The sequence below is a fragment of the Somniosus microcephalus genome, chromosome 11 (genome assembly GCF_052327205.1).
Source record: "Somniosus microcephalus isolate GS21.2 chromosome 11, FLI_Smic_1.0, whole genome shotgun sequence".
In the NCBI taxonomy this organism is placed as follows: domain Eukaryota; kingdom Metazoa; phylum Chordata; class Chondrichthyes; order Squaliformes; family Somniosidae; genus Somniosus; species Somniosus microcephalus.
The window spans coordinates 238,209,056-238,221,865 of NC_140997.1; the positions used below are offsets into that span (position 1 = coordinate 238,209,056).

At 52.5% G+C, this 12,810-nt stretch overlaps 1 pseudogene across 2 annotated transcripts in view; it reads right to left on the minus strand.

Moving 5' to 3' along the window:
- Window positions 1–1,848: 1,848 nt before the first annotated feature.
- The window catches only part of LOC147111370 (hyaluronidase-2 pseudogene), a 53,140-nt pseudogene continuing 42,178 nt past the window's right edge, over window positions 1,849–12,810 (minus strand). The window contains exon 2 of one of the 2 annotated variants that reach the window (XR_015080091.1): window positions 1,849–2,982. The product of XR_015080091.1 is annotated as a hyaluronidase-2 pseudogene, transcript variant X2 (transcript). The remainder of the gene's footprint in view (window positions 2,983–12,810) is intronic. The other variant, XR_015080090.1, reaches the window with a different exon arrangement.

A 12,810-nucleotide genomic window follows, 5' to 3' on the forward strand; every position in this document is an offset into this window, starting at 1 on the left:
GAGGGCCGTGTCAACCACGGTAGAGGGGAATCCTCGGTTAAGGAAAAAGGAAGACATGTCGGAAGCACTGGTGTGGAAGGTGGCATCGTCGGAGCAGATACGGCGGAGGCGGAGAAACTGGGAGAATGGAATAGAGTCCTTACAGGGGCTGGGTGGGAGGAAGTGTAGTCCAGGTAGCTGTGGGAGTCAATGGGCTTGTCAGTGAATGTTGGTCAATAACCTATCCCCAGAGATGGAGACAGAGAAGTCGAGGAAGGGAAGGGAAGAGTCGGAGATGAACCATGTGAAGGTGACATTTTCTAGTTCGGGGTGAGAGCAGGAAACGGCACCGATACAGTCATCAATGTATCGAAAAAGGTGAGGGAGGGGACCCGAGTAGGACTGGAACAAAGAATGTTCCACATATCCCATGAACAGGCAGGCATAGCTAGGACCCATGCCCATAGCAACACCTTTAATTTGGAGGAAGTGAATGGAGTCAAAGGAGAAGTTGTTCAATGTGAGAACAAGTTCAGCCAGGCGGAGGAGGGTGGTGGTGGATGGGGACTGGTTGGGCCTCTGTTCAAGGAAGAAGCGGAGCGCCCTCAGGCCATCCTGGTGGGGGATGGAGGTGTAGAGGGATTGTACGTCCATGGTGAAAAGGAAGCGGTTGGGGCCAGGAAACTGGAAACTGTTAAAGTGGCGGAGGGCGTTGGAAGAGTCGCGAATGTAGGTGGGAAGAGACTGGACAAGGTGTGGTAAACCACTTTTATCGTTACACTATAGTTATCACTGTTGTATTGTTATCACCGTTATCACTGTTGTATCACGATACGAGGTCGCCTCTTGTCGCGCTGTTATACCTGGGCTGACCACCTCCGACTCCGCCCATGGCTCCACCTACCTGCCCAGGTATAAAGGTAGTCGACTGGCTGGTATAAAATTGATATACCTATCAATTCGTCCAATAAAAAGCGACGAGTTAGGAACGTAACTAAAGGTTTTTATTGACTAAATAACAGAGCCCACCCTCGTGGGTGATCGGGTCCAACAAGGAGGAATACCAGCCAGTCGACTACCTTTATACCTGGGCAGGTAGGTGGAGCCATGGGCGGAGTCGGAGGTGGTCAGCCCAGGTATAACAGCGCGACAAGAGGCGACCTCGTATCGTGATACAACAGTGATAACGGTGATAACAATACAACAGTGATAACTATAGTGTAACGATAAAAGTGGTTTACCACACAAGGGGAGAAACATTAGAGTCGAGATAGGAAGAAATCAGTTTCACAGAACAGGCTTACTCATTTACTCTGAGTCTAACCCTGTGCTGTACCTGCCCTGGGAGTGTTTGATGGGACAGTGTAGAGGGAGCTTTACTCTGTATCTAACCCTGTGCTGTACCTGCCCTGGGAGTGTTTGATGGGACAGTGTAGAGGGAGCTTTACTCTGTATCGAACCCGTGCTGTCGCTGCCCTGGGAGTGTTTGATGGGAGACTGTAGAGGGAGCTTTACTCTGTATCTAACCCGTGCTGTCGCTGCCCTGGGAGTGTTTGATGGGAGACTGTAGAGGGAGCTTTACTCTGTATCTAACCCGTGCTGTACCTGCCCTGGGAGTGTTTGATGGGACAGTGTAGAGGGAGCTTTACTCTGTATCTAACCCGTGCTGTACCTGCCCTGGGAGTGTTTGATGGGACAGTGTAGAGGGAGCTTTACTCTGTATCGAACCCGTGCTGTACCTGCCCTGGGAGTGTTTGATGGGAGACTGTAGAGGGAGCTTTACTCTGTATCTAACCCGTGCTGTCGCTGCCCTGGGAGTGTTGGATGGGACAGTGTAGAGGGAGCTTTACTCTGTATCTAACCCGTGCTGTACCTGCCCTGGGAGTGTTTGATGGGACAGTGTAGAGGGAACTTTACTCTGTGTCTATCCGGGGAGTGCTGGGGACAGACAGTGTGCCTGGAGATGAAGAACACTGTGCTGTAAGCCTGGCTGGGCTGCTTACCTGGGTCAGCAGGTCGACAGTGTAGCTGTAGGTGGGCCGCGAGTACACGAACACAGGCAGTGAGTAGTTGTCGCTGTGGAGCTCGGACACTCGTAGCGCCTCCTTGACTCTGGAGCGGACAAACTTGATGCCGCTGTCAGAGGAGCGCAGCATTTTGTCCAGGTAGATGGAGGGGTAGATAGCCGTGCTGTTCCTCCACAGCCACATCAGCAGGTCGTTGCGGGAGATCTCCACGTCAGGGCAGCGGCCCGTGTAGTTGGCTGCACTGTTCTTGTAATCATGGTTGTAACAGTCGGGGAACAGGTAGAAGCCCCACATGCTGCGCGGCCTCGTGTTCCTGGCCTTGCGCAGCGTCTCCACCATGAACCTCTGGCCAGATTGCTCAAACTCGAACTGTGCCTCTCTGTTGACGTCGTTCTGGGGCCATTCCGGGTGTTTGTTGGACACCAGGCGCCGTGAGTTGTTGCGGTAAATCTGCTTGCTCTTCCAGTTACGGATCCAGAGCGGCCTCCACTCCTCCCAGTCGATGACCGCCAGACCCTCGGCGTCCCGGGACCGCATGTAGCGCTCGATGTCCCGCTCCACCTCGGTCAGGTGCCCCAGCAGGCTGCTGTTCTGTGGCAAGCCTCCATTGACAGGCTGCTGCCCGCGGTAGTGCGGGTATTTACCAAGTCTCTCTTTGTAGAAGATGGTCAGTTTCTGGTCATAAAACCCTTCGTTTGGCGATGAAATGATGTCGAACATGTTGAGGTCCAGAGTGACCGAATAGCGGACACATTCCTGGGTCGGAGCGTTCCACACCGCCACAAAGGGTTTCCCCGCAAACCGCGACGTTTGCTTCAGTCCCTGAGCCCGAGCCTTGGCCACCAGGAGGGTCACAACACAAGCCACTGCCCCGGCGAGAGAGGCGGCTCGCTGGGCCATGGCGCCTCCGCCTCTCACTTACCCGCCCTCCTGCTTCTGGAGAAGATGCGGTTCCACCTTAAACCCGCGCCGGGCCCTGCAACACAGCAACATCACCGCGGTGAAGGGCAGCTCACTGCGCAACCCTCACACCCACAGTTCATCCCCAGACAGCATCGCGTCTCAGCCCAGTTTCTACATTTATCCCCCTCCCCCACTCACCTCCCCCACTCACCCTCACCACAACTCCCCTCCCCATCCCCTCACCCTCCCCCCTCCCCCCCTCTCCTCCCCCCCACTCCCCTCCCCCCACTCCACTCCCCTCCCCCCCACTCCCCTCCCCCCACTCCACTCCCCTCCCCCCCACTCCCCTCCCCCCCACTCCCCCCTCCCCCCACTCCCCTCCCCCCACTCCACTCCCCCCCCACTCCACTCCCCTCCCCCCCCACTCCACTCCCCCCCCCCACTCCCCTCCCCCCCCACTCCCCTCCCCCCCACTCCACTCCCCCCCTCTCCTCCCCCCCACTCCCCCCCTCTCCTCCCCCCCACTCCCCCCCACTCCACTCCCCTCCCCCCCCCACTCCACTCCCCTCCCCCCCCCACTCCCCTCCCCCCCCACTCCCCTCCCCTCCCCCCACTCCCCTCCCCATCTCTCCCACCCCCAACTCCCCCACCGCGCCGGGACCAGTCCCTCCCATTCCAGATTCAACTTGAAGACAAAGTTAAATTCAGACAAACTATGTCCTAAAATATGATGATGTCATCCCTGTAAACACAATCATCTGGGTGGGCTTGTGCTCAGTACCTCCAATAGCCTCTATAACAGGCCGAGGCTAAACACACTCATTCACACAGACTCACACAGACACTCTCTCTCACACAGGGGCCACTGACTAGTGATCAGGAGTGGGGGCTCGGGGCCTTGGTGCAGCCAACACTGTGGCGATTTGACGTACCCTGTTCGACAAGTACATCTGTAACTGCCGTCACATCACAGCAAACACTGAGCGCTGCCCGGCTCCAGAGAAAGAACCAAGGACTTCATGTTCCCGGAGTGGAGCCTGCGTCACAACAGATTACCTACCAAGGCCCATAGTTCATTACCCACCAACCCCACCACCCAACCCCACCGCAATAAACCTCGGCCCCCCCTAAACCCCCGCCTCCCACAGCCCCCAACCACTGGGGTACAGTTCCACCGACACTGACTCTCACTGGGGTACAGTTCCACCGACACTGACTCTCACTGGGGTACAGTTCCACAGACACTGACTCTCACTGGGGTACAGTTCCACAGACACTGACTCTCACTGGGGTACAGTTCCACAGACACTGACTCTCACTGGGGTAGAATTCCACAGACACTGACACTCACTGGGGGACAGTTCCACAGACACCGACTCTCACTGGGGTACAGTTCCACACTGACTCTCACTGGGGTACAGTGCCACAGACACTGACTCTCACTGGGGTACAGTTCCACAGACACCGACTCTCACTGGGGTACAGTTCCACACTGACTCTCACTGGGGTACAGTTCCACACTGACTCTCACTGGGGTACAGTTCCACAGACTCTCATTGGGGTACAGTTCCACACACACTGACTCTCACTGGGGTACAGTTCCACCGACACTGACTCTCACTGGGGGACAGTTCCACAGACACTGACTCTCACTGGGGTACAGTTCCACAGACACTGACTCTCACTGGGGTACAGTTCCACAGACACCGACTCTCACTGGGGTACAGTTCCACACTGACTCTCACTGGGGTACAGTTCCACAGACTCTCACTGGGGTACAGTTCCACACACACTGACTCTCACTGAGGTACAGTTCCACAGAAACTGACTCTCACTGAGGTACAGTTCCACACACACTGACTCTCACTGGGGTACAGTTCCACAGACACTGACTCTCACTGGGGTACAGTTCCACAGACACTGACTCTCACTGGGGTACAGTTCCACAGACACTGACTCTCACTGGGGTACAGTTCCACAGACACTGACTCTCACTGAGGTACAGTTCCACAGACACTGACTCTCACTGGGGTACAGTTCCACAGGCACTGACTCTCACTGGGGTACAGTTCCACAGACACTGACTCTCTCTGGGGTACAGTTCCACACACACTGACTCTCACTGGGGTGCAGTTCCACTGACAGTGACGCTCACTGGGGTACAGTTCCACAGACACTGACTCTCACTGGGGTACAGTTCCACAGACACTGACTCTCACTGGGGTACAGTTCCACACACACTGACTCTCACTGGGGTACAGTTCCACAGACACTGACTCTCACTGGGGTACAGTTCCACAGACACTGACTCTCACTGGGGTACAGTTCCACAGACACTGACTCTCACTGGGGTACAGTTCCACAGACACTGACTCTCACTGGGGTACAGTTCCACAGACACTGACTCTCACTGGGGTGCAGTTCCACAGACACTGACTCTCACTGGGGTACAGTTCCACAGACACTGACTCTCACTGGGGTACAGCTCCACAGACACTGACTCTCACTGGGGTACAGTTTCACCCTTTGGTTCTTCACACAATAACTATCGTTCAAGAATAAGTGTCAGAAAATGAGTGTTGCTGAGAGTCGAATCTGTCCCTCAGCCAGGGTCTGTGGGAGAGAGGGGAGACGAGGGAAGGGTGTCTGTGCTGTATCTCTCAGTTAGCCACTTATCCCATTCTCCTGGCCTTTCTCTCCTGGCCCACTGTACCTGTGCTGAATCTCCTTAGCCCAGTCCCCACCCTTACAGATCTGGGAAAACCCCCCAACATTCCTCAGCCAGGGATCAGGAACGTGGGCCGAGTGTCTGGAGCTGCTATCTGTGGTTCACCACATCCTCTGGCTCTTTCCTCCTTTAATCTCTAAACATGGACAAGCCTGTTCCACACACCAGCAAGCAGAACGTCAGTAACTTCAATCTCCCCCGGCAGATCCTCCACACCACCTGCCCCCAACCCCCCCCCCACCAACCCCACACACTCCCTCCAGGGTCAGAACACACAGTCAGAGCCAACAGGAACAGGCAGGGCTGGTTCAGACATGACTGCGGCAGAACTCTCGCAGTTGTTGGCCTGAACTCAGACGGGAGATCAAACACAAACATCACTTGTTAGAAAAGATTTCACAAGTTTGGGAAATAAATGTTAAACAGTTGCTGACTGCTCGCACACGCACTCTTCCCAAGCAGACACCAAACCACTTCACTGCACCGATCCCCGACACACCAGCCCGGTTACAGGCTAAAAGGAAAAATAGTTTAATTCCCCACAGCCACTGATCCAAGGTCGGCTTTCCAAGGCTGGTGAACATAAGGTGAAGGATAGACTGCGGGAGGAAAGGAATCCAACAGATTCCAGCTCCTGGGCTGCCCCCACCCTCCCCACCTCCCCCCCCCCCCCACCCTCTCCGACCCCGCACCACCCCCCACCCTCCCCGACCCCGCACCTCCCCCACCCCCCCGCACCTCCCCCCCACCCTCCCCAACCCCGCACCTCCCTCCCCCCACACCCTCTCCGACCCCGCACCTCCCCCCACCCTCTCCGACCCCGCACCTCCCTCCCCCACACCCTCTCCGACCCCGCACCTCCCTCCCCCACACCCTCTCCGACCCCGCACCTCCCTCCCCCACACCCTCTCCGACCCCGCACCGCCCTCCTCCCCCGCACCTCCCTCTGCCCGTCCTGAACAAGTCGATTCATTTTTAAAGTCTCGCCTCCTCCATTCCTGGTTGAATGAGTTGGTGTGTGAGTTTGTTCGGTGTGAGGGGACATGATGTACAAACACAAGGTCACGTCATGGCCAGAAAAAGAGCCCCATGTTCTTTCTCTGATTTGATTTCTAAATTTCGAAATCATTCTACATTTAAGATGCCCGAGTTACCCGGAGACCCTCGGGTCGAGCGCGGGTTTGTGCAGAGTGAGCCGATCTCAGCCAACTGTCGGGGGGGGGGGGGGGTTAAAATCACAGTGATAACCATTAAAGTCACTGGAATGATTCCATTAATCCCCTCAAAGGGGAAACTGATCAAATCCTCCATCCTCACTGGTGTTTTCCCCTAATTTCCATTACTAGACTCTACGCCCCCGCAACCAAAGAGAGCTGTCCCCTCGCCCCTCCCCATCTCGGTAACCTAGCACAAAGGAAGAAGGTTGTGGTGGTTGAAGGTCAATCATCACAGCCCCAGGACGTCGCTGCAGGAGTTCCTCAGGGCAGTGTCCTAGGCCCAACCATCTTCAGCTGCTTCATCAATGACCTTCCCTCCATCATAAGGTCAGAAGTGGGGAAGTTCGCTGACTGCACAGTGTTCAGTGCCATTCGCAACTCCTCAGATAATGAAGCAGTCCATGCCCACATGCAACAAGACCTGGACAACGTTCAGGCTTGGGCTGATAAGTGGCAGGTAACATTCGCGCCACACAAGTGCCAGGCAATGACTATCTCCAACAAGCGAGCATCTAACCACCCCCCCCCCCCCCCCCTTGACATTCAACGGCATTACCATCGCCAAATCCCCCAACATCAATATCCTGGGGGTCACCATTGACCAGAAACTTAACTGGACCAGCCACATAAATACTGTGACAACAAGAGCAGGTCAGAGGCTGGGTGTTCTGCAGCGAGTGTCTCACCTCCTGATTCCCCAAAGCCTTTCCACCATCTACAAGGCACAAGTAAGGAGTGTGATGGAATACTCTCCACTTGCCTGGATGAGTGCAGCTCCAACAACACTCAAGAAGCTCGACACCATTCAGGACAGAGCAGCCCGTTTGATTGGCACCCCATCCACCACCTTAAACATTCACTCCCTCCACCACCGGCGTACCGTGGCTGCAGTGTGGACCATCTACAAGATGCACTGCAGCAACTCGCCAAGACTTCTTCGGCAGCACCTCCCAAACCGGCGACCTCTCCCACCTAGAAGAACAATGCTGGCCTTTCCAGCGACGCCCACATCCCATGAACAAATATTTTAAAAATTCCCTCCCTAAACCTCTCCGTCTCTCATAGAATCACAGAAAGTTCCAGCACGGAAGGAGGCCATTCGGCCCATCGTGTCCGCGCCGGCCAACAAAGAGCTATCCGGCCTAATCCCACTTCCCAGCTCTTGGTCCGTAGCCCTGCAGGTTACAGCATCCCAAGGGCACATCCAAGTACTTTTTAAATGTGGTTCGGGTTCCTGCCTCTACCTCCCTTTCAGGCAGTGAGTTCCAGACCCCCACAACCCTCTGGGTGAAGAAATTTCCCCTCAAATCCCCTCTAAACCTTCCACCAATTACTTTAAATCTGTGCCCCCTGGTTTTTGACCCCTCTGCTAAGGGAAATAGGTCCTTTCTATCCACTTTATCTAGGCCCCTCATAATTTTATACACCTCAATAAGGTCTCCCCTCAGCCTCCTCTGTTCCAAGGAGAACAGACCCAGCCTATCCAGTCTTTCCTCATAGCTAAGATTCTCTACTCCTGGCAACATCCTTGTAAATCTCCTCTGTACCCTCTCTAGTGCAATCACATCTTTCCTGTAATGTGGTGACCAGAACTGCACGCAGTACTCTAGCTGAGGCCTAACTAGTGTTTTATACAGTTGAAGCATAACCACCTTATCTACCTGGCCTGCTACCTTCAGGGATCTGTGGACATGCACGCCAAGGTCCCTTTGTTCCTCTACACTACTCAGTGTCCTACCATTTAATGTGTATTCCCTTTCCTTGTTAGCCCTCCCCAAATGCATTACCTCACACTTCTCCGGATTGAATTCCATTTGGCACTGTTCTGCCCAGCTGACCAATTTATTGATGTCTTCCTGCAGTCTACAGCTTCCTTCTTCAGTATCAACCACACAGCCGATTTTAGTATCATCTGCAAACTTCTTAATCATACCCCCTATATTAAAGTCTAGATCATTGATATATACCACAAAAAGCAAGGGACCTAGTACTGAGCCCTGCGGAACCCCACTGGAAGCAGCCTTCCAGTCACAAAAACACCCGTCAACCATTACCCTCTGCTTCCTGTCTCCGAGCCAGTTTTGAATCCAACTTGACATTTTGCCCTGGATCCCATGGGCTTTTAACTTCGTGGCCAGTCTGCCATGTGGAACCTTATCAAAAGCCTTGCTAAAGTCCATATACACTGCATCAAACACACTACCCTCATCGACCCTCCTTGTTACCTCCTCAAAAAATTCAATCAAGTTTGTCAGACACGACCTTCCCTTAACAAATCCGTGCCGACTAGCCTTGATTAATCCGTGTCTTTCTAAATGAAGATTTATCCTGTCCTTCAGAATTCTTTCCAATAATTTTCCCAACATCGAGGTTAGGCTCTGTCTCACTCTTCTGCTTTAAGGCACTGCTTAAAACCTACCTCCTCGACCAAGCTTTTGGTTACCTGTCCTAATATCTCTTTATGTGGCTCGGTGTCAAATTTTGTCCAAGAACGCTGCTGTGAAGCACCTTGGGACATTTTACTACGTAACTGAAGTCTTTCAACCCTGCTGCCCATTCTTGTAAATATGCTAAAAAACACTGGTTAGGCCTCAGCTGGAGTATTGTGTCCAATCCTGGTGACCACACTTTGGGAAGGATGTCAAGGCCTTGGAGAGGGTGCAGAGGAGATTTACTGGAATGGTACCAGGGATGAGGGACTTCAGTGATGTGGAGAGACTGGAGAAGCTGGGGTTGTTCTCCTTAGAGCAGAGAAGGTTAAGGGGTGATTTGATAGAGGTGTTCAAAATCATGAATTGTTTTGATGTTTCTTCTTATAGTAAAAGGGGTGGGGCCAATTAGGGACCAAAAGGGAGACATAGAAACATAGAAACATAGAGATAGGAACAGGAGTAGGCCATTCGGCCCTTCGAGCCTGCTCCGCCATTCAATGAGATCATGGCTGATCTTCATCTGAGATCTTAGCTGATCTTACCAGTTCAGTACCCCGTCCCCGCCTTTTCTCCGTAACCCTTAATCCCCTTAGCCTTCAGAAATATATCCAATTCTCTCTTGAAAATATTTATTGAATTAGCCTTCACAGCCCTCTGTGGCAGGGAATTCCACAGGCTCACCACTCTTTGAGTGAAGAAATTCTTCCTCATCTCTGTTTTAAATGATTTGCCCGCTATTTTTAGACTGTGGCCCCTGGTTCTGTGCTCCCCTGCCATTGGAAACATTCTCTCTGAATTCAGCCTGTCCAGGCCTGCCATAATTTTATATGTTTCGATGAGATCCCCTCTCAATCTTCTAAACTCCAGTGAGTACAAGCCCAAACTATTCAATCTCTCCTCGTAGGTCATTCCCGCCATTCCAGGTATCAGCCTGGTGAATCGCCGCTGCACTCTTTCCATGGCAAGAACATCCTTCCGCAGATGGGGCGACCAAAACTGTACACAATACTCCAGATGCGGTCTCACCAGCACCTTGTACAGCTGTAGTAAGGTATCCCTATTCCTATACTCGAACCCCCTTGATATGAAGGCCAACATACCATTTGCCTTCTTAATCGCCTGTTGCACCTGCATGCTCTCCTTCAGTGACTGGTGCACAAGAACACCCAGGTCCCTCTGCACTTCCCCATCTCCCAATCTATTGCCATTTAGATAATAATCTACCCTCCTGTTTTTACCCCCAAAGTGGATAACCTCGCATTTATCCACATTATAGTGCATCTGCCACGTATCCGCCCATTCCCCCAACCTGTCCAAATCGCACTGTAGCCTCCTGACATCCTCATCAGAGCCCACCCCTCCTCCTAGTTTAGTGTCGTCAGCGAATTTGGAAATATTGCATCCAATTCCCTGATCCAGATCATTTATATATATTGTGAACAGCTGGGGTCCCAGGACAGATCCTTGCGGCACCCCGCTGGTCACTGCCTGCCACTCCGAAAACGAGCCGTTTATTCCAACTCTCTGTTTTCTATCCGCCAGCCAGTTCTCTATCCACGTTAATACTTTGCCCCCAATCCCATGAGCCTTAATTTTGCATGATAATCTTTTGTGTGGAACCTTATCGAAGGCTTTCTGGAAGTCAAGGTACACCACATCCACTGGCTCTCCCCCATCTATTTTACCAGTTACTTCCTCAAAAAATTCCAGCAGATTAGTCAAACACGATTTACCCTTTGTAAATCCATGTTGACTCTGTCCGATCCTTTCCCCATTTGTCAAGTGCTCCGCTATTTTATCCTTAATAATGGACTCTAGCATTTTGCCCACAACCGATGTAAGGCTTACTGGTCTATAATTCCCTGCTTTCTCTCTACCCCCCTTTTTAAATATTGGGGTAACATTAGCTACCCTCCAATCCACGGGTACTGTTCCCGAGTCAATGGAGTTCCGGAAGATGATCCTTAGAGCATCTGCTATCTCCAGGGCCACCTCCTTAAGTACCCTAGGATGTAGTTTATCAGGCCCCGGGGATTTGTCGGCCTTCAGTCCCCTCAACTTACCCAACACCATATCCCTAGAGATACTAATTTCTGTCAGCTCCTCCCTCTCATTAGTCCCTATGTTTGCCGATATTCCTGGGAGGTTATTTGTGTCCTCCTTTGTGAATACAGAACCAAAGTATGAGTTTAATTGGTCTGCCATTTCCTTATTCTCCATTATATATTCTCCCGAATCGGACTGCAAGGGACCGACTTGGGATTTTACCAGTCTTTTCCTCCTGACACTACACATGGAGGCAGAGGGCATGGCTGAGGTACTAAACGAGTACTTTGCATCTGTCTTCACCAAGGAAGAGGATGCTGCCATAGACATAGTGAAGGAGGAGGTAGTGGAGACACTTGATAGGATAAAAATTGATAAAGAGGAGGTATTAGAAAGGCTAGCTGTACTTAAAGTAGATAATCCCAGGGAAAAGTGGGAAAGAAGGTGAAGAAACCAGCGCCAAGAAAACCAGCACCAAGGCGGCGCCAACGCCAAAAAAGGCAGCGAAAGCGGCGGCGGGGAAGGCGGCGGCGGCAAAGAAGCCCAAGAGCCCCAAGAATGCCACAGGTGGAAAGGTGAAGGTTGCCAAGGTGGAAAAGTCGAGGCCGAGGCCAAATCAGCAAAGCCTCAGAAAGCAGCGCCTGAAAGTAAATAAAAAGGGCAACTTGTAAACATCTGAACCCAAAGGCTTTTCTCAGAGCCACCCACATCTCTCCAAAAAGAGCTGATCGCGGAATCAAATCATCTCTGTCCCGGGGCCGGGCTCACATTTCAGACAGAAATCATTTCAAACGAGCCCCGGCTCCCTGGTGGCTCGCTGAAACATAGAAACATAGAAGATAGGAGCAGGAGTCGGCCATTTGGCCCCTCGAGCCTGCTCCGCCATTCAATGAGATCATGGCTGATCATCCAAATTCAGTACCCTGTCCCTGCTTTCTCCCCATATCCCTGGATCCCTTTAGCCTTAAGAAATATATCCAACTCCTTCTTGAATATATTTAATGAACTGGCCTCCACCGCCCTCTGTGGTAGAGAATTCCACAGGTTCACCACTCTCTGGGTGAAGAAATTCCTCCTCATATCAGTCCTAAATGGCTTTCCCCTTATCCTTAGACTATGACCCCTGGTTCTGGACTCCCCGGCCATCGGGAACATCCTTCCTGCATCTAGTCTGTCCAGGCCTGACAGAATTTTATAGGTTTCGATGAGATCCCCTCTCAATCTTCTAAACTCCAGTGAGTACAAGCCCAATCGACCCAATCTCTCCTCGTACGTCATTCCTGCCATCCCAGGTATCAGCCTGGTGAATCTTTGCTGCACTCCCTCCATGGCAAGAACATCCTTCCTCAGATAAGGCGACCAAAACTGCACACAATACTCAAGGTGCGGTCTCACCAAGGCCCTGTACAACTGCAGCAAGACATCCTTGTTCCTGTACTCGAACCCTCTTGCTACGAAGGCCAACATACCATTTGCCT